The following is a 20740-nucleotide window of genomic DNA, read 5'->3' on the forward strand; positions in this document are numbered from 1 at the left end:
TGTTTGCTTGGCCATTACTGTGTGTCACTATTGGAGGAGGGTGCATTACATTCAGGTTTTCTGTTTTCCAAAGGCAATTCTTTCACTTCCTGTATTTTAGAAAATTCTGTACTTGTCATACCCAAGGGTGAGGCCCAGGCTCCAGCAATCAGAAAGGAGGCCTCTCTCCACTGGCGTCTAGAGCTGAGCTGAGCTGAGGGAACTCCGGAGATCGGCACCTGCTAGAGTCACAGATCATCAGAGCAGCATGCCTCTTCCCCCACAGATGGAGAAACTGAGACTCGGAGAAAGGACATGCTTGGCCAGATGTCCACTAGAGAACCCTGGGCGGAGCCGGCAGTAGCCTCCAAGTGTCTGGATTTCCAGCCCCTTGTTCTTTCCCTATACTATGGCAATTAACTAGCGAGCTGAAATTTCTCTTGTCCAAGAGAGCAGTAGCTTTGGCTGGTAAAGGTAATTCAGCCCTCTCTGAGCTATTGGAACTGAGCCTTCCGAATCTGTGTCAGGAATTAGAAACAGAACATTCGGTCCTGGGGGCAGTGTGAAATACAAAAGGCAGAGACCTTCTTTAATCTGTTTCCTTCTTCTTCTGACTCCCTTTCTGCTTTCAACAAATGTGATCTTTGGACCCTTCCTCCCTGCTTTTCTTTGAGTACACCCTTTAAGTCCTTAAAGATGTAAGTGGGAGGACAGTGCAGTGGCTAAGAAAGTCACTGGATCAGGCCTCCAGTGTTCCTATCCCTTCCTACGCTGGAACCTGAGCAAGCTACTGAACTCCTGTGTCTCTGGGTAAAACAGAGACGACGGTAATACTTAGATAAGAAGCAGTTCCTGTGATGTATTTAGCACACTATTGGGCACTTAGTAAGCGCTCAGGTATAAGCAAGTATTACATGCCAGATCTGTGTTAGGCAGTAGCTGATTCGACAAACCCTTAGTAGGTATCATTAATATGCCAAACACTTTTAGACTCTAGAACCAAAGCAGTGAATAAAAACTCTTCGTTTTCATGGGATAGTGTGAAAGGAGAAATGGACAATAAACAAATAGAGTTAATTCAGACAGTATAAGACAAAGTAAGGGAGAGAGTGAATATGGGCCCATTTGGATGGAGTGGTCAGTAGAAGGTTACATTTGGACTGAGACCTGAGTAAGCAGCCAGTCCATAGAGATCTGGAAAGAGGTGGAAATAGTTTGACTGGGGGCATCAATTGGGGAGTCCTGAGGGTACAGGTGTTATGGAAAGTCACTTGAGAAAATAGAAGAGAACTGAGTCTTGGAACCCATCAGCATTTAGAGTTTGGGAAGGATAAATAAGAGAAATAAGATGAATATCTCATAGTTTCTGCTTTTAAGAAGCTCATGGGGCAGCAAATTTATAATTTTTTTCCTTTTTTTTTGTTTTTGTTTTTGAGACAGGGTCTTGCTCTGTTGCTCAAGCTGGAGTTCAGTGGTGTGATCATGGCTCACTGCAGCTTTAACTTCCCGGGCTTAAGCACTCCTCCAACTTCAGCCTCCCCAAGTAGCTGGGACCAAAGGCATGCACCACCACACTGGGCTAATTTTATATTTTGTAGAGACAGGGTCTCCCTATGTTGCCCAGGCTGGTCTCGAGCTCCTAGGCTCAAGTGATCCTCCCGCATCATCCTCTCATAGTGCTGGGATTACAGGTGTGAGCCACTGTGCTTGGCCTAGAATTTCCTATACAGGTGGATTATGGGAGCTGAGGTGAGGGGGTACTTAGCCCAGTTAGGAAACCTTCCTGAGCAGAGTGGCACTCAAGCTGAGTCTTAAAGGGAGAAGTAGCAGTTAACCAGTGAATTGGTGTGGATAATAATATTCCAGACAAATAGCATCATATGAACAAAGACGCAGAAACCTAAAAGAGCATGGAGCATTTTGGGAGGCACAAGCATGTTTCTAAGGTATGATGTGAATGTGGTGTGCAGTGAGAGAGGTGGAGCTGGACCAGGTCGCGGAGCCTTTCCTAGCCTCAAGTGTGAGTGGTAGAGAGACATGGTGGATTTGAGTTTTAGGTGGCTCACTCTTCCATCACTGTGAACAGCATGTTTGAGGAAACAAGACCAGAGCTAGGGAACCAGAGATGGCAAGAGCTGACCTAGGGCCATGGTGGTGAGGGTAGGGGAGAATGGAGGGCCTTAGAGTAGCAGTTAATGATTGATCATGAGGCATGTGAGATGCTAAATGGTGTTCCACAGAAATGCTAAAACCAGTGTGGAAAAGACTAAGTTATATCACCTGATATCTAGAATATAATATCTACATAGTTATCTGTTTGAAAGGTCCTGTAATAAACATTTTTCTTAGTTTTCTAGCACTTACCAACACTTACTTTACCATAGAGTCAATTTTTCTGGTATATCTAATAACCATAGAATTCTGTTTGGGGAAAAAACAACCAGAAGAACCAGAAGAATAGGACAGGAGTGTCCAATCTTTTGGCTTCCCTGGGCCACACTGGAAGAAGAATTGTCTTGGGCCACATGTAAAATACAGTAATGATAGGTGATGAGCTAAAAAAAAAAAAAATCTCATAATGTTTCACGAATTTGTGTTGAGCTGCATTCAAAGCCATCCTGGGCCACATTGGGCCAGTGGGCTGAGGGCTAGACAACGTGCTTTAAGAGGTAGAATTGGGAGGTGTCATTACTGGATAAGATGTGGGCTGGAGAGGGAGGAGGCAGTCAAATCTCCCATGTTTCTAGATGATGTGAAAGAATGTACAGAAGGAAGAGAAGCTGGCTTTTCTCTCTAGGAGGGGAGAATTAGATAATTAAGAGTTTGTTTTTAGGCTTGTTGAATATGGGTTGCCTGTGTTATATCCAGGTCTGGTTGGCCAGCTGGAAACTGGAATTAAGAGTCTGAAGTTCAAGGAAGAGTCAGGCTGGAGAAATTAATTTAGGAATTAGCCCATGGAGGTGGCAACTGATTCCATAGGAGATGGATGGGAATCACATAGGTGGATTTGTAAAATAACAGCAGTGGGCTGGGACAATTTGTGGGGAAAAATTTATTTTTAGTAGAAGCTAAGGAGGAAAGGCCCAAGAAGGAGAGCAGGTGGAATGGGGATGAGGAGGAATAGTCAGAAAGTTATGCAAAACAAAACTCTAAGAAAGCACAATGTCAAGGAACTCTAGGAACTATAATATCTAGAAGAAGGGGTGATCACAAACATCAGATCAGTAGGAAAATTCAGTGAGATAAGGATTGGTAAAAGGACTACTGAACTTAGCATTTGGAAACTGCAAACTTCTGTTGGAGTGCTAGGGCCAGAAACCAGATGATAGTGAGTTAAGAGTGAATTGAAGCAGTTGTAAAGTAGAGAAACAGGCTCTATAAAATCAAATATACATGGTGGTAAGATTTAAGGGTTACCCTTAAGAATGGAAATAGAGGGGTCCAAAGTGGCTCCCACCAGAGGTCGTGGTGCTTGCGAAGGTGAGGTCATGAGTTCAAGGCTAACCTCAGCAACCTTATAAGCTCAAACTGATTGGCAAAAAAAAAAAAATCTGGAAATAGAGTATGTAAATCCAAACCAATAAACAGGAAAAAATTAGAATAAGAAATGCAAATAAGCAAAAAAATCAACCATCTTCCTAACCTCCAAGAAAAAGGCAGAATAAGATTAAAAAAAAAAAAAATAGAGTCACACTCTTTCACCCAGGCTGGAATGCAGAGGCACAGTCTCAGCTCACTGCACCCTCTGCCCCCAGGTTCAAGAAATTCTTCCTCAGCCTCCCAAATAGGCAGGATTACAGGCACACACCACCATGCCTGGCTAATTTTTGTATTTTTCAGAGAGACGGGGTTTCACCATGGTGTTCAGGCTGGTCTTGAACTCCTGACCTTAGGTGATCTGCCTGCCTCGACCTCCCAGAGTGCTGGGATTACAGGTGTGAGCCACCGTGCTTGGCCAACAATTTTTTTTTTTAAAGCTCAGAAAAGTGGACGAAACTGAATTAGAAAGTAATATGATTGAAAAAGTCTAAATACAAAAAATACAATGTAAATGGAATACAGTTGGAATACTGAGATTGTCAGTTGTACTTTTAAAATCCATTTCTAGCCCGGCACGGTGGCACATGCCTGTAATCCCAGCACTTTAGGAGGCTGAGGCAGATGGATCACGAGTTCAGGAGTTTGACACCAGCCTGGCCAATATAGTGAAACCCCATCTCCACTAAAAATACAAAAATTAGCCAGGTGTAGTGGCACACACCTGTAGTCCCAGCTGCTTAAGAGGCTGAGGCAGGAGAATCGCTTGAACCCAGGTGGCGGAGGTTGCCGTGAGCCAAGATTATGCCATTGCACTCCAACCTGGGCAGCAAGAGCGAAACTCCATCTCAAAAATATAAATAAAGAGAAAAGAAAAGAAAGCTGGGCGCAGTGGCTCATGCCTTCCAGCACTGTAGGAGGCAGAGGTGGGCAGATCATGAGGTCAAGAGATTGAGACCATCCTGGCCAATATGGTCAAACCCTGTCTCTACTAAAAATACAAAAATTAGCTGGGCATGGTGGCACATGCCTGTAGTCCCAGCTAGTGGGGACGCTGAGGCAGGAGAATTGCTTAAGCCTGGGAGGCAGAGGTTACAGTGAGCCGTGATGGTGCCACTGCACTCCAGCCTGGCAACAGAGCAAGACTCCATCTCAAATAAAATAAAAATCCATTCCTAGCTGGCCGCAGTGGCTCACGCCTGTAATCCCAGCACTTTGGGAGGTTGAGGCAGGTGGATCATGAGGATAGGAGTTCGAGACCAGCATGTTCAATATGGTGAAACCCCGTCTTTACTAAAAATACAAAAATTAGCTTGGCATGGTGGCGCATGCCTGTAATCCCAGCTACTCAGGAGGCTGACGCAGGAGAATCGCTTGAACCCAGGAGGCAGAGGTTGCAGTGAGCCAAGATCATGCCACTTCACTCCAGCCTTGGTGACAGAGTGAGACTGTGTCTCAAAAAAACAAAAATCCATTCCTAGCCAGGTGCCGTGGTTCACACCTGTAATCCCAGCAATTTGGGAGGCTAGGCAGGCCAATCACTTGAGTCTTAGGGGTTTGAGACCAGCCTGGGCAATGTAGTGAAAACCATTATCTACAAAAAAATTGGCTGAGTGTGATGGACCTGTGGTCCCAGCTACTTGGGAGGCTGAGGGGGGAGGATTTCTTGAGCCCGGAGGTTGAGGCTGCAGTGAGCCGAGATCTCCCCACTACATTCCAGCCTGAGTGACAGAGTGAGGCCCTATCTCAAATAAAATAAAATCCATTCCTTCTGGTATCTAAGATCACTTTCCTTCACCTGAAGTATATCTTTTGGAAGTTCCTTTAATGAAGATCAGTGTGTGAAAATTCTCCACCAGTTTTTTTTTTTGTGGAAATTGAAAAGCTGATTCCAAAATTCATATAGAAATGCAAAGGATCTAAAGTAGCCGTGACAATGTTGGAAAAGAAAACTAAATTTGAGGGGATTACACTATTGGATTTTAGATTTCTTATGAAACTACAGTAATTAAGATAGTGGGGAATCAGTGCAGGATAGACAAAAACCGCTGGAATAGAATACAGGACCCAGAAACAGCCCCAGGCACATATTGATTTGTGAAGATGGCAGTGCAAAACAGTGGATTAAAGGTAGTCTTTTGAAGAATGGACACTGGGACATTAGATAAGCATAGAGAAAAATGAAAGTTGACCCCTATCTCATACCATAACAATAAATGAATTCTAGGCTGGACACAGTGGCTCACACCTATAATCCGAGCACTTTGGGAGGCCAAGGTGGGTGGATCACTTGAGGCCAGGAGTTTGAAACCAGCCTGGCCAACATGGTGAAACCACGTCTCTACTAAAAATACAAAAATTAGCCAGGTGTGGTAGCACGCGCCTGTTATCCCAGCTACTTAGGAGGCTGAGGCGAGAGGACCATTTGAACTCAGAAGCAGAGGTTCCAGTGAGCTGAGATCACGCCACTGCACTCCAGCCTGGGCAACAGAGCAAGACTCCATCTCAATTAAATAAATAAATAAGTAAATAAATTCTATGCAGATTGTAGATCTAGCATGAAACTTAAAATAATAAAGCTCCCAAAAGATAATAGGAGAGAATATCTTCATGTCTGTGTGGAGAAGCCTTAAGGGTTAAAAAGCACTTATCATCAAGGAAACATTGATAAAGTTGATTAGATTAAAATTAAGAACTATTTATTGAAAGATTCCATTAAGAGAGCAGAAAGACTTGGCACAGAGTAAAATAAGATATTTGAAACATGTGATGAAGGCATTGTATCTGGAATATATGAAGAATGCCAGCAAAATAAGAAAAAGACAATTTATTAGAAAAATATACAATGGAGACCCAAATAGGCACTTCAAGAAGACTAACGAAGACTGACTTTGAAGAATGGCTAACATTGAAGAAATGCTCAATCTCATTAGTAGTTGGGGAAATTAAACAAAACAAAACAAAACATAAAACATCCTGAAACACCTACCAGAATGGCTAAAATAAAAGATCATTCTAAGTGTTGACAAATGTAGAGCAACAGAAACTAGTAGAGTGTAAATTGACATGACTACTTGGAGAATGGTTTAATAGTATTGTTTGCGAGATAGACAAACCTATGACCCAACAGTTCTACTTCTAGGTATATACCAAATAAAAATAGATGCACTTGAGCATTGAAAGACATGCACAAGAATGTTCTGGAAGCATTATTCATAATAGCTTCAAACTGGAAACAATCCAAATGCCCATAAGGAGAAAAATGGATAGATTATAATATAGTCCTACAATAGAATACTATACAGCAATGGGAATGGTCGAACTATAGTTGGCTGGCCACAGTGGCTAAACATAGGACATCAAATCCAAAATCTGTAGTAGGTGCATTCATATCAGTAAATACCACCAGACCTTAAATGACATCTTTCTTTTCTTGATTGAACACTCAATATTTTCTTAAGAATTCCTCATGTTTTTTTCCAACGGCTGTATAAGTCTCCACCTCTGTGTGCTTCCTGTTTTTTTTCCTAGAGTGATATGATGTACCCAGAATAAACTGAGACATCCTTGACAAAAATATTTAACCTTAATCTAATCAAGTTTCTAGACCTAACTTCCAGCTTCTAGGAAGATTAAAAAACATACTTCTTCTCTTTCTTTTCTTTATTGAGACAGAGTCTCACTCTGTGGCCCAGAGCTGAAGTGCACTGGGGCGATCTCAGTTCACTGCAACCTCCACCTCCTTGATTTAAGCAATTCTCCTGCTTCAACCTCCGGAGTAGCTGGTCCAACAGGCTAATTTTTGTATTTTTGTAGAGACCAGGTTTCACCTTGTTGGCCAGGCTGGTCTCAAACTCCTGACCTCAAGCCATCTGCCCAGCTCAGCCTCCCAAAGTGCTGGGATTACAGGCATGAGCCAGTGCACCCAGCCTGCACCCTTTAATTTTATATCACTTAAAATCTGTCCATTTTCAATTTTGGCATTTATCCCAAGAATGTCTTTTGATGCTTTTCTTTTTAAATCAATATACAGCCTAGCTTCATGCATGGCATTTGATTGTTATGTCTATTTGGTTTCCTTAAGTTTGGAACAGTGCCTCTCACTTTTTTTTTTTCCTCGTGAGAATGACTTTTAGAAGGGCTCAGGCCAATAATTTGGTAGAAAGTTCTGTGTTTTTTAATCTTCCTGGAAGCTGGAGGTTAGGTCTAGAAACTTGATTTGATTAAGGCTAAATATTTTCGTCAAGAATGTCTGAGTTTATTTTGGGTACACACTAGGAAACAAACAGGAAGCACACAGGGAGGAGACTTACAGAGTCATTGGAAAAAACATACGGAATTCTTATGAAAATATTGAGTGTTCAATCAAGAAGAGACAGATATCATGTAAGGTCTGGCGGTATAGGTATGAATGCACCTACTACAGATTTTGGATTTAATGTCCTATGTTTAGCTGCTGGGCATATTTTTCATAGAGAAAGCTGAACATAATATTGACCTACTATTCTAAAAGCTGAGATGACAGAAATGCCTTTGTATAATGTGAAGAAATGAATTTTAGAAGAATTCTGGGACAAATTATCAAATATGTTATACCTTTTCCCAACCTATCCCTTCCGGGCAGGAGGATGAAGACATTCCGTTTACCAAAGTCTTGAGGCATACTTTGTTCACAAGAGTACTGGGATCATGACATGATTTAGTACAAGTTCACAGAATGTTGGCAAATGTTTCTTCTTCTTCTTTTTTTTTTTCCACCCAGTCTGAAGTGCAGTAGCTCACTGCAGCCTCAAACTCTTGAGGTTAAGGGATCCTCCCACCTCAGTCTTCTGAGTAGCTGGGACTACAGGTGTGGGCCTACATGCCCATGCCCATGTATTTCCTATTTTCAGTATCACTGTAATGATTCCAGCAGTAGCCTTTCACAATGACCCCCATGCAATTATGACATTCAAAATGAATACAAAGATCTTTGGAGGTGGTTAATTGGAGATAGGGTCCTAGATAAATGGCAGATCACTGAAGTCCTCCTTGGTCTGTCTAGCCAGAAATTTCTCTGGTTTTGGAGGCGGATATCATCAGGACGGAAACTCAGCTCTGCATTCTATTGCTAGACTTAAGCTAGTTTACAGCCTCTTAAATGATGGAGAGGCCACGTATCCTGAGGAGGGAGCTTGTAAAAGTGCTGCCAGTGCAGAATGTATATCATGACTATTTTACTGATAAATATATGTTACCATTTTGTCTGGATAACTGTATACTAGGGAAACTGTGCAAACACTTGGGCAACAAGGGGACACTAGCTGTTAGCTATTACTCATTCCCAGATACCCACATGTCATTGTCTGCTTCTGAGAGTTCCTATGGGGACAAGGTAATTATGAAATTTTGTTTTGTTTTGTCTGTCTGTTTTGAGACCGAATCTCACACTGTCACATAAGATAGAGTGCAGTAGCACATTCTTGGCTTACTGCTACCTCTGCCTCCCAAGTTTAAGTGATTCTCCTGCCTCAACCTCCCCAGTAAGCTGGGATTACAGGTGTGCGCCACCATGCCTGGCCAATTTTTGTATTTTTAGTAGAGACCAGGTTTTGCCATGTTGGCCAGGTTGGTCTCGAACTCCTGACCTTAGGTGACCCATCTGCCTTGGCCTCCCAAAGTGCTGGGATTACAGTCATTAGCCTCTGCATCCGGCCATGATGGAGTTTTTACCTAAGTCAGCCTCACCGTTGGTCCAGTGGAAACTTAAACCTCTCCTAACATATCAAAGTTCCCCAAGTTCCTGAGCATCTAGTTGGAAAAGATGTCCTCAGCATGTGATAGAATCCCCACATTGGCTTGCTCACCTGTGAAGGGAAGCCTGTTAAGAAAGGAATGGATTAAGTGAGTCTTCTGTAGCTGATAGAAAAAATAAAAAAGAAAGCAATGGAGATGAGGAAGCTCCTGGAGCTCTTCCACATCAAAACAATAAATGGGTATAGTACTGCATCTCTGGGGGAATTGCAGGGCTTAAAAGACTTCACAGGTGTGGTAGTGGTGATTGCTATCACATGGCCTTTTAACTTGTCAGTCTAGCTGGTGCAGAAGATGAGTGGGTTTGGGAGGACAACAGTAGATTATCTGTAACTTCATGAGGAGCAGATACCCATTGCCACTGCTGTTCCAGAAGACATTTCCTATTGAATCAAATCAGGATAGTGTGAGACACCTGATATACAGCTATTAATATGACAGTTTGGGTGGGGGACAGTCTATCCTGATAAAAAGAAATCAGACGCAGTTTGCTTCCACTTGGTAGAAAAGCAGTGTGATTTCCATCCCATCTGGGGAATATGTCAGCTCTTGGATCTATGCCGTAAGTCTATGGAGGCTTCGGTTCTCACTATGGCATATTGTATTTTCCATAGATGGCCACATTAATATATGTCCCGTCATTCATACTCATAACGTGACATTGGCCGTTATGAGAAAAGAAAAGAGACCGAAAGGTGGGGGTCTCTTTTCTCTCCCCCTGAACATGAGTGGACCTTTGTAACTGTCTTGACCAATAGAATGCAGCAGCTATGACACTGCATGACTTCTGAGGCTAGGCTAGAAAAGGGCAGGATGGCTTCTTCCTGCCTCTCTCTGTCGCAGGACTCTTGCCTTTTTATTTTTATTTATTTATTTATTTTTGAGATGGAGTTTCGCTCTTATTGCCCAGGCTGGAGTGCAATGGCACAATCTCAGCTGACTGCATCTTCTGCCTCCTGAGTTCAAGCCATTCTCCTGCCTCAGCCTCCTAAGTAGCTGGGATTACAGGCACCTGCCACCATGCCCAACTGATTTTTGTCTTTGTTTTTTAGCAGAAACGTGTTTCACCATGTTGGCCAGGCTGGTCTCAAACTCCTGACCTCAGGTGATCCACTCACCTTGGCCTCCCAAAGTGCTGAAATTACAGGTGTGAGCCACCACATCAGGCCTGACTCTTGCCTTTGAACCCAGCCACCAAATTCAGAGAGCCCAGACCACATGAAGAGGTCATGTGTGGGTGTTCTGGCCAACAGTCTTAGTAAGGCCAACACGGTAATGAGTAAGCCTTCAGATTAGTCCAGCTCTTTGCCTTCAAGGCTTCCAGCTAGGCTTCCAACATCACGGAGCAAAGACAAGTTGTCTGCACAGTGCCCTGTCTAATCCCTGTCTCATGGAAACTGGGAGAGATATTAAATGATTATTATTTTAAGCAGGAAGTAATGGGCAATCTATAATATGTCATAATCTATAAGGAGTCTTGTCACACCAGTGAAGAATCTTAGGCATGTTAGGCTAACCCCTTTAAAGTGAGGGACAAGTTGCTGAAATTTTTATCTTTTTCTATTAAAAAAGAAGTACAGTATGTGGTGAGTCTTTCTGGATTTGTGAAGCATATGTGTCATATTTGAGTGTGTTGACTCCAACAATTTTTTGGACAACTTGCCTACTTCAAGTGGAGCACAGAATGATGGAAGTCTCTTCTTGTTTAGGCAACAGGCAGCTCTTCCACCCAGCCCTGATGATTCAGTAAATCAGTAGCAGATCTGGAGGCTGTAGAGACTCTTACAAGCCCCAAAGAAAGAATCACAAAAGAGGCAACTACGATTTTTGAAGTCATGCCTTCTTTGGCAAGTAACTACTTCCCCACCTGGCCCTGGGGAGACTGTCACTCTTGGTATCCTGGGACCAGAGCTGCCCATATGAACTGGGTGGGCCATGTTCCTAGGGAAACCCCAGTGTCAGTGTGCTTAGCTCTTTTCTGTTAGGCCACCTGGAGTCACTGGAGATGTTTCTTCAGATTTGCTTCCCAGAGAGTGTGGACCTGGGTGGGAGCATTCTGGCAAGGAGGCTGTGAATTTTCATTTATCCTCACCCCATCCCATCCACCTTTTTCAGTGTAGTAGCCTGTCCTCAGCTGTGCCTGGTGTCCTGCTGTTCAGAGACTCCTCTGTGTTATTCTCTCCTGAAACTACTCGTCCAATCTCCTTGCAAAAGAACAACAGTCACCTATAGAGTAGTGGAGGGACACTGGGAAACCCCGTCTCTACTAAAAAAGCTGCTTCCTCAGCAGATTTGCCACCTGTATTCAATTTTTATTTTATTTTATTTACTTATTTATTAGGAGACAGAGTCTCGCACTGTAACCCAGGCTGTGCAGCGGTTCAATCTCGGCTCACTTCAACCTCTGCCTCCTGGGTTCAATGAATTCTCCTACCTCAGCCTCCAGCATAGCTGGAGGTACATCCACGTACCACCATGCCTGGCGATTTTTTGGTGTTTTTAGTAAAGATGGGGTTTTTTCATGTTGCCCAGGCTGGTCTCGAACTCCTGAGCTCAGGCAGTCTGCCCACCTCGGCCTCCCAAAGTGCTAGGATTACAGGCGTGAGCCACTGCACGCAACCTGTATTCTGTTTTTAGCATCGCTTTCACTCTGCATTTTTAGGGGGTACTCCAGGCAACTTATTTCTCTGCTTTTCAGGATTCTGCAAGGGAAGTTGGGTTCCTCTTGGCCTTCCCCTCTGCCCAGTTAGGATTCAGCCTTTTCAGCTCTCGTAAATCCGTCACCATTCATCTATTGTTTTTCTAGTTTCCCAAAGTTTTTGTTATTTTTCTTCTCTTCCATTCGATGTGTCCCTGTGGGTTCATGCCTCTGGCTTTAAATCCCCTTTTCTTTCTTCTTCTTCTTCTTTTGCTTTGTTTTTTTGAGACAGAGTCTCACTCTATCACCCGGGCCGGAATGCAGTAGTGCAATCTCGGCTCATTGCAACCTCCACCTCCCAGGTTCAAGTGATTCTCCTGCCTCAGCCTCCTGAGTAGCTGGGATTACAGGTACATATCACCATGCCTTGCTAATTTTTGTATTTTTAGTAGAGACGGAGTTTCACCATGTTGATCAGGCTGGTCTCAAACTCCTGACCTTATGATTCGCCTGCCTTGGCCTCCAAAAGGGCTGGGATTACAGGCGTGAGCCACTGTGTCTGGCCTTTAAATTCCTTTTTCTATAGTAACGATGGAATCTGATGAGGGAACAAAATGCATATGTTCCAACTACTCCCTTTAAAAAGAATTTAAGACAGACTAGGAAGGAAGACAGGCCAGGGAAGGAGACCCTTCTTTTGAGAAGGAATTCAGTTTTCCAAGGAGGGGAATTGTAGACTGAAAGTCCCTCAAAGAAAAGGGCACTTGCTGGGCACAGTGGCTCATGCCTCTAATCCCAGCATTTTGGGAGGCTGAGACTGGCAGGTCACAAGGTCAAGAGATTGAGACCATCCTGGCCAACATGGTGAAACCCCGTCTCTACTAAAAATACAAAAACTAGCTGGGCGTGGTGGCCTGTGCCTCAGCTGCTCAAGAGGCTGAGGCATGAGAATCGCTTGAATCTGGAAGGCGGAGATTGCAGAGCCAAGATAGCATCACTGCACTCCAGCTTGGCAACAGAGGGAGACTGTGCCTAAAAAAAAAAAGAGAGAAAGAAAAAAAGGGCACCTGTGGGCTGAGGGTGGGGACTGTGGTCCTTGTGAAGTCCTACATCATTGAGTAGGACTTTCTCTTTAGGAAAGTCCAAGTTAACTATAGCTTTAATTCTGAATTCCCCTGATTTTCTTCTAAAATTAGCATAAAAACTGCAGTCTGCTTTATTAATTTTGTGGGGGCTTAAGGTAAGAAAGATGATTGTGGCTTTGTTCTGTTCCATTGTCTCTCAGGAGAGAAGGGTATCAGCTTTGAGTATCCATCCTGAGTGAAAGCAGTAGCTACAAAGTGACCCAAGATCCTGGTAGATTGTTCCAGAGAGGAGGACAAGAGAATAGCAGTAAGTTTCTGTTTACCTTCATGTGTTAGTGAAGGTTGTTTGAAGAGAGAGGATTCCAGCAAAATTCTAGCTAAAGTGGGTTGGCAAGATGATCTGTAAACTGAATGAACTCACTGAAAGCAGAAGCTCAGAACCAGAGGTAACTGTGACTCCGAAAGATGATTTCATTTATTGCATATTTATGTCTTTAACCGTGTAATTGAAGTGTATCCTACATATGGGAAAGCATACAAATTATAAATATATACCTTGATGAATTGTCTGTGTATTCATTTTTAATGTGTACTCAGATAAATGTAACTGGCACCTTAAATATGACATTTCAAGGATGTCATTGCTTGGGATGAGGGTAGTGTAGGCTGGTAAGACATGATAACTCACTTTACAAGAGCTCCATATCTTACAGGCTCATTGGTCATGCATTCAGTGGCTGCCCGGTTTATGTTTCTCAGAAGCAGACCCTGAGACAAGGATTGCAGTGCAAGTAGTTTATTTGGGAAACACAGGAAATACCAATAGGGAGCAGGGGAAATGAGACAGGGAAAGGAAAATGACCAGTAAAGGCTACCCTTTGAAGTTAGTACCATCACAGGAGACCAGAGCTTAATCTCAGTGAAACTAGCAAACTGCAAAATACAATATTCAGAGTTATGCCACCTAGTGGTGAGCAGACTGGGCATTCTCATACCAACTACCAAATGTCGTTGGTTGAGGGCTGTTGGTGGCACTAGGGTGGAATGGTCAGTATTAATTCTCTGATATTTGGGGCAGCCCAGCTTCTGGCAGAGAGATACAGATACTGGCCTCTGGCATTTGCTGGAGGCACTGGACGGTCTCAAGGATATGCACAGGACAGAAACAGCATTGATTACTGTAATTAAACCTTCCATGATACGTGCTCAGAAGTATGGACAGTATAGATGATGCCGAGTGCTAGTGCGAATTCCTTCTGCATTGTTTTCAGCATTCTTCTGCTGAAAGTTGACAATCATTAGTCATGGAAAATATGTAGGAGGATATATAATTGCAAATTGGACCTGGACCTCACTATCTGTGGCTAATACCCGCTACTGGTATTACCGAGGAAGGAGAGCTGAGCAGACCCAGGCACAATTAGTGCCTGAGGTATAACTCACTGCTTACTTATATCTGGCTTGTATATATAATCATACTTAGTCCCATATAATCTTTCTGTGTAATCATTTAGGTATTGTAGTCGGAGCTGTGCTGACACATTTAGTGCTGATTTATATAATCCTTCTATATAACCATATAGTAGTTTGTAGTAGGAGGAATGCCTAGAGCAGTCACAGAACAGAAGCAGTATATGGGAAAACAGCCAGAACAGGACAAGAACCAAAGACCCAGGCGGTGGCATCCCTGCCTGAAAGGGTATACACTGTATGGCAGGCTTAGAGCAAGAGCCTCTCCTCATGAAAAAGGAGTTGCAGTACCTTGCATCCAGTTCCTGTGGAAAGTAGGCCTCAGGCCTGAGATCCTGGAAATAACCAAAGGAGAAGAAGCCCTTTGGTGTGACCAGTCACAGCGGCCACAGCGGCTATACACCCTGTCATTCTTTTCTCGCTTCTGTGCTAGGTCAAATCATCCTCCCATAAATATCTTAAGAGAATAGCATAAGTCTGTCAGCTCCCACTGCATTGGCTTACAGTATCCTTCTGTTAGAAATCCTTTGAAGTCTCCAGTCCCCAGATAAGAAGTGTTGCACATGACACCTGTTGCACACAACACCTGTTGCACACAGCCCACCTCCTTGCCTTGGTGACCGAATGGGGGTGGACCCCTTTTCTGTACACTACCCTCTGCTACTGTGTACAGCACGGCGCACATGGCCCACTTCTCTGCCCAGGTGACATAATGGGGTGGCCTCCTCGCTTGTGACTCACATGATTATGTGTGCTCTATCATCACTAAGCCTATAGATGATGACCTCACTTACGACCCTTCCCCACTGCCTGTACCTAATAAATACAGACGCTTCTGTGCGTTTGGGCTCTCACTGTTCTCCGCTCATAGGTTTCATGGCTCCCAAATCCAGATGCTCTTCACCAGTTCTTCAGTGTCCTGTCTCTTTACTTCTTGGATCCCGTACTTCAGCACAGCATAAGGAACACCCACGACCCTGTGGGGCCCAACAGCCCTACAACTATCAGTATTGACAATATTAATTTCCTTTTGATTGTATCATGAATCAGTGGTGAAAATGGTATTTCTAAAGGATACAGCCGGAGATTGTAATGGAAATTGAACAAGGTGGTGATTTGAATAAAGTTTACTGATTATGCACAGGGAGAACCTGGGCATGAAGGTTTAAGACAAATATCTAATAAAGCTGTTAAAATTGCCTGTTATATAAGAGTGAGTTACTGATTTCTCTTTTTTTCTCAGTTCTATGAAGAGATGGGAAATGATTTCAAGCAGCTTCTCTTTTTGTTCAGAAGCATTCCTATTTAACTCTTCAAGATGCTAAAATATCTTCATCTTTCGTGATTACATACCCTTTGTAAGAGAATGTGCCTAACTGGCTCTGGTGCAAATGTATATCATGTGAACAACCTAAATTTAGTCCTGCAAGGCAAGGTTTAAACCAGTTTTCCACTTGAGAGATCAAGTGCATTAAATTACAGTGTTGTGTAACTGGAGTTGTGGTGCATGCCTCTTTATAGCGGTGAGTTGGGCTCCGTTTGCTTGAATGATAATGGTTATTAACTCATCTGAACTACTCCCTGAAACTGTATTTTTGAACATTACAAAGAGACACTTAAATGACTTCATAAAATGTCATCATAGGGGTTTTCTGAATCCAGTGGCAAAAATGAGTCAATAAGGAACCCTTTCCTCACTATGTTTGTAGACATAACCAAATAAATAGACACGTTTTGAAGAACAGATTCTAGATATTGTATTAGATGTCCTATTGAAATAGCTTATTAAACAAAAATTTCTCATAATTTTGGTTAGTTTATAATTATCAGAGAATACAGTTTAGTATGTTGCCTTTATGAGCTTTACATACTTATAAATTAAGGTTTCCAGTGGTGAAAAATGGAAACATAGAAGCTCATTTTTTTTTTGGAGATGGAATCTTACTCTGCTGCCCAGGATAGAGTGCAGTGGTGCAGTCTTGACTTACTACAGCCTAGACCTCCCGGGCTCAGGCGATCATCCCACCTCAGCCTCTGAGAAGCGGGGACTACAGGCATGCACCACCATTCCTGGATAATTTTGTTTATTTCTTTAGAGATAGGGTCTCCCAGTGTTGCCCGGGCTGGTCTCAAACTCTTCGGCTGAAGTGATCCTCTCACCTTAGCTTGAGCCCATCTTTTTTTTTTCTTAAATAAGGCCTATCTTTTTCTGTTTTGTTTTAAATAAGTGATAATAAGCTGTCTCTCCCCCTTTAAAACTGATAAAGATTTTGTTTTGTTTTATCTTAAAAGAAAAAAAATACTTACAAAACTTACTTAGTTTCACTCTGTTGCCCAGGCTAGAATGTGGAGTGGTGTGATCTTGGCTCACTGCAACCTCTGCCTCCCAGGTTCAAGCAATCCTCCCAGCTCAGCATCCAGAGTAGCCATGATTACAGGCATGCACCACCATGCCTGGCTAATTTTTTTTTTTTTGTATTTTTAGTAGAGATGAGGTTTCACCATGTTGGTCAGGCTGGTCTTGAACTTCTGACCTCAAGTGATCCACCCTTCTCAGACTCTGAAAGTGCTGGGATTACAGGCATAAGCCACCATGTCCAGCCTTAAACTGATAAAGTTTTATTCTTCTCAATGAGAAATTTGTTTTCAGATATATGCTTTTGTAAATTGATTGGATTTATTAATACTTCTTTTCATTATTTTATTTACAAGTTGAATTTATTGGATTTATTTTGTATTTTTTAATGTCATGTAATGGTTTCCTATGTACAGTAGACAAATTGTTCTCTTTTAAATACATTTATTAAAATTAAAAAGGGAATCTAGAGCTTCATCATGATACGGCCAACATCATTTGGCATAAATCCCTAAAGTCTGTATTCTGAGAAAATAATCTGATTTCAGATAATGTATTTATTTTTAAAATGTTGTGCATGTGAACAATCTAGTTTGTATTTGCCTCTGTATTCAGATAATCCACACACCACACACACACAAATAATAAGTATACATATTTGTGGGGTAATTATTAGGTTGAATCACATGAAATTGTCTCTTTTGTAAGTTTATTTTTTGTTTATTTTGCTTTTTTGAGACAGAGTCTTGCTCTGTAGCCGAGGCTGGAGTGCCGTGGGACAATCTTGGCTCACTGCAACCTCCACCTCCGGGGTTCAAGAGATTCTCCTGCCTCAGCCTCCCAAGTAACTGGGATATCAGGCATGTGCCACCACGCCCAGCTAATTTTTTGTATTTTTAGTAGACAGGGTTTCACAATCTACTGGCAAGGCTGGAGTTTGCTCCTCAGCTTAAGTGATACGCCCACCTCAGCCTCCCAAAGTGCTGAGATTACAGGCCTGAGCCACCTCTCCCGGCCCCTTTTGTATGTTAAAACTGATTCAATATTAGGAAGTTCATATGGTTTAATCTAACACATTTTTCTACAATTTGGTTTTCTTACTTGGAAAAGATTTTATGGAAATCCTGCCAAGTGATGGCATAGTTCTAATGGATTCCTTTGAAAGCCCTTTTTAAGTCCTTAATGTGGCTGTATCATATATTTAGCAAATCCCTTATGAATGAGCATTTACTTTCCTATTTTCTGCTTGAAGGAGCAATTCTGTAATAATCACCTTTGTACAACTGTCCTTTGAAAAAATGCTTTTGTTTCCAAGGGGTACATTCTTAGGAATGGGATTGCTTTGTCAAAACTATATATTTTTTTTAGCTGGGTGAGGTAGCACATACCTGTGGTCTCAGCTGCTTGGGAGGCTAAGGTGGGAGGATTGCTTGAGCCCAGAAGGGGGAGGTTGCAGTGAGCTTAGATCATGCCACTGTACTCCAGCCTGCATGATAGAGTGAGGCTCTGTCTTAAAAAAAAAAGAGTACATATTTTTTGACTGGGCACACCTATAATCCCAGCACTTTGGGAGGCTGAGGTGGGAGGATTGCTTGAGCCCAGGAATTTGAGACCATCCTGGCCAACATAGTAAGACTCTATCTCCACAAAAAATTAAAAATTTAGCCAGGCTTGGTGGCACGTGCTTAGAGTCCTAGTTACTCAGAGGGTGAACTGTAAGGATCTCTTGAACCTGGGAGTTTGAGACTTAAGAGAATCATAATTGCACCACTGCACTCCAGCCTGAGTGACAGAGTCTCTGGTCTCAAAACAAATCATCAAAAAAAGTTACAGGGTGACTTGACATTACAACAACAAAAAAAGATCATTGTTGAAACAGATGCTCAGTGCCACAAAGAAAAATCAGCACTGAGACAAAGGATCTCTCAGCAAGGCAATTTTACTTTCTGCAGAAAGGGTGCTCTTGTTAGCCATCTTGCCATGAGAGTACAACGAACAAAGGAGAAGCAGCCAGACATATTTATCCCTTACACATTCAGGGTTGTACTTATTGCTGTGTCTGATCTCCGTTGGCTGGAGCTAGACCTCACAATCTAAAACTGAAGCTGATTGGCTAATAATTTAAAACTTTCTTGAATAGGTAAAAGCAATGGAGAACAAAAGGAAAGAGGAAGTCCAAATAAGGAAGGGAAAGGAAGTTGCTTGAGAAAGGACTTACAGAAGTAATAGCATAAATATCTTGGTTAAAGTACAAGGACATAGAATGTACTACGTGCGTGTGAGCATGTCTAACAGGTACGTAGGATAGGGCTTAACAAGAGTTATTAGCAAAAAGCAAGAAGGCTTTGAAGAAAGTCTTCAAAACAAACTATCATTTCTAACACTTATGATTTATTCTTTAATAAGAGAGGAAACTTTGAAGAGGAACTTTTTGCTTTTCTACTTCCTACAATCATGTACATTAAAACACACAGAAGCAGAGCAGCATGAGATGTGATAATATTTCTACCTGAAAGTCCAAAATAACTCTTTTTTAGATATAAAACTCTAAATTGTAAGAAAATATTGTGCATTAATTAAATTGTAGCATTTAAAAAATTTACTTTTCCTTTAAATTTATTTTTATTTTTATTTTTTGTTTAATTTTTTGAGACAGAGTCTTACTCTGTTGCCTAGGCTGGAGTGCAGTGGTGCAATCTCAGCTCACTGCAACCTCTGCTGCCCAGGTTCAAGCAATTCTCTTGCTTTGGCCTCCCAAGTAGCTAGGATTACAGGAACCTGCCACTGCGCCCTGCTAATTTTTATAGTTTTAATAGAGACAGAGTTTCTCCATGTTGGTCAGGCTAGTCTCGAACTCCTAACCTCAGGTGATCCACCCGTCTCTGCCTCCCAAAGTACTGGGATTACAGACATAAGTCACTGTGGCTGGCCTAGTTTTATTTTGTTTTGTTTTGTTTTGTTTTTTGAGACAGGGTCTCACTCTGTCATCCAGGCATGAGCCATTGTGCACAGCCTAGCAATTTTCTTTTTTAGTAGTACATAAAATAATAATGTTTCTCAAATTAAATGATGTTTTAGAGTCAATTAAGTACTGATTTTGTCTACATCTGCACTACAGATTTTTTTTCAAGTGTGTCATCTGTATATTGACTTTAAGACATTTTTGCCTGTAAAAAGCATCTCTCCCACTAGATTTTCAAAGACTTTTGATCTATTTTTATATTTTATATTTTAGAATTAACCTAACTGGAATTATTTCTGAATACAGTTTAAGATGGCCCATGTCAAAACTTTATTTTCTTCTAGATTGATAAATACTAAAATTCTGTAGGCTTCACTTACTAAGCAATTCATTCACTTCCTACTGAATTGAGACTCCATCTTCGTCATTTAATACATTCTCAGATTTACTAGAACCAATTTTGGATTATTCTCTACTCCGTTTTATTGGTTTCTTTGTCATCCTTCATACCAGAATCATAATTATATGGCTATAGTGACTGCTATGGTTTGAATTTCCCCCAGAAAGTAGGTGTTGGAAACTTCATTCCCAGTGCAAGTGTTGGGAAGTAGGTTCTAATGGGAGGTGTGTATGTCGTGAGGGTGTTCCCCTCATGAATGGATTAATGCCAATTATGAAAGAGCTTGAGGCTATGAGTTCAATCTCCTGCTGTCTCCAGCTGTCTTGCACTTCTGCCCTCTGTCATGGGATGACAGCAAGAAGGCCCTTGCCCGATATGGGCCCCTCGATCTCAGACTTCCTAGACTGCGGAACAGTAAGAAATAAATCTGTACTAAAAAATTACCCAGTCTCAGATATTCTACTATAGCAGTACAAAATGGACTGAGAAACCAAATTTTTAGTATGTTGTGTTATGTGGT

At 42.1% G+C, this 20740-nt stretch overlaps 1 long non-coding RNA gene across 1 annotated transcript; it reads left to right on the forward strand.

Moving 5' to 3' along the window:
- The first annotated feature begins 12603 nt into the window (after positions 1 to 12603).
- LOC144576979 (uncharacterized) lies at positions 12604 to 15884 on the forward strand. Its single transcript, XR_013519962.1, has 3 exons — positions 12604 to 12811; positions 13233 to 13339; positions 15746 to 15884. It is a non-coding gene; the product is annotated as an uncharacterized LOC144576979 (long non-coding RNA).
- The last annotated feature ends 4856 nt before the right edge of the window (positions 15885 to 20740 follow it).

This window comes from Callithrix jacchus, chromosome 7, assembly GCF_049354715.1.
Source record: "Callithrix jacchus isolate 240 chromosome 7, calJac240_pri, whole genome shotgun sequence".
NCBI classification, from domain to species: domain Eukaryota; kingdom Metazoa; phylum Chordata; class Mammalia; order Primates; family Cebidae; genus Callithrix; species Callithrix jacchus.